The sequence below is a fragment of the Hordeum vulgare genome, chromosome 3H (genome assembly GCF_904849725.1).
Source record: "Hordeum vulgare subsp. vulgare chromosome 3H, MorexV3_pseudomolecules_assembly, whole genome shotgun sequence".
Taxonomy (NCBI): Eukaryota; Viridiplantae; Streptophyta; class Magnoliopsida; order Poales; family Poaceae; genus Hordeum; species Hordeum vulgare.
The window spans coordinates 602,326,514-602,328,264 of NC_058520.1; positions in this window are offsets into that span (position 1 = coordinate 602,326,514).

The following is a 1,751-nucleotide window of genomic DNA, read 5'->3' on the forward strand; positions in this document are numbered from 1 at the left end:
CCGACCATGACTCCGGTAGTGAGACCGATCCCATGGACTGGGACGGCCACCTGAAGGACTCCCACTCCGGCTCCGACAGCAATGCGCCGGAGGACAAGAAGCACGCGTTGTGCATCGCCATCCAGTGGTTGCGGCTAGACCCCGGCAGGAGCTCAAGCTCGATCGAGCTTGCCACAAGCTCCTTCAGGACCCACCGCCTCTATGTAGCCCACACTCTGATGGAGTTGTCGGCTCCACAGTTCGCCCTGTAGGACCCATATTATCACCACATCATGGACGGCCGCCCCTAGCCACCCGTGCACGTTCGTCAAGAGGCAGCGGGCCGGTGTGCCATGCATAGGAAGAGGCTCGACGGGCTTGTCGCGCTCGTCTCCCAGGTCGAGCGACATGATCTTCTCAGGGTTTTTCGTGACCCAGTACACCATGCCGTCGACGTTGGTTTGGCGGTAGGCGTCGGGGACGCACGTGGCGTTGGGGCCGATGTGCACCTCGAGCCACTACGCCTCCCCCACCGTGAACATGTGCGCCCTGTCGGGCTTACACAATCGGTCCAAGTGGCATGGGACATGCACGATCTTGTACTGCAGCGTGAAGGCGTGCGTCTGGTGTGTTGGGACAGCTCTCTCTCCCCCGACTAGACGGAGGTAGAAGAAAAGAGGAGCACAAAAGGAAAGGAGAAGAATGCACTGGAGTTTTACCCGGCCGCACACACAGCCCCGTTTTGCTATTCCAAAGCATCAACTCTTCTCAGATACAAACACACTCGTGCGTGTGGCTTTGTAGTTCCACACCAGCGCAACCCCCAAGTTTGCATGCGTACGTACGCGCGAACCGCCCGGCCAAGCCACGCCCACGACGCGCTCTACGCGCACGACGCGGCCGGCCGCTGCTAACAGCCCGACTACATCGCAACTACTGCATGCACTCCCGTCTAGCTAGCTGACCAGGTTGTGGGATCACGTACCACCACACCACATACACATGCTACTGCCATAAGCACACACACACGTTACACATGTACACACACCGTCATGACCCAGCCCGCGGATCCGACCTGACACACCGACGTCGGTCGCACCGTCACGGACCCAACCTGGCACACTGACACCGGTCACACCGTGCTCCATCACGACTTATTTCCAACAATCACCCCCTAAGTCGTGACCTAGAGGAGCGCCGGCCCAACGTCGTCATCGACCGCCGCGACAAGCGCGTGCTCTGCCGGCTCCGCCTGACATGGCCTCGGGCACTCCCTCCGGAAATGTCCACGCCGGCCACAGTTGTAGCAGCGCCCACGGCCTCCTCGTCGCTTTGCTGCGCCGCCCGCCGCCGTGCTTCCCGCGCAGTCATCATCGTGGTCGAAGCCGCTGTTGTGCTGACGTCGCCTTGCCGCCCATTGAGCCACCGTGAGTAGGAGCTGGTCACCGCCACGTCCGTCATTGTCCTGAGTGCGCCGCCTTGTCCGCTCCTCGAACGCCTTCAGCCGGCCGAGCACCTCCTCGAACGGTATCTTGTCAACGTCGCAGAACTGCTCAATTCCGGCCACCGCTGCGTACAACAGGTCCGGCGCGGTGTCGAGCAGTTTCTTCACCATGGCCGCGTCGCTCCGAGGGCCGCGTACCTTGCTGCCATGCCGCTGATCCTTCCGGCGTATGCGTCCAGCTCGTCGCCCTCCTCTATGCGCAGGCGATCGAACTCACCGCGGAGAGTGGAGAGCCGCGCCGCCCTCACCCGGTCCGCACCGACGAACT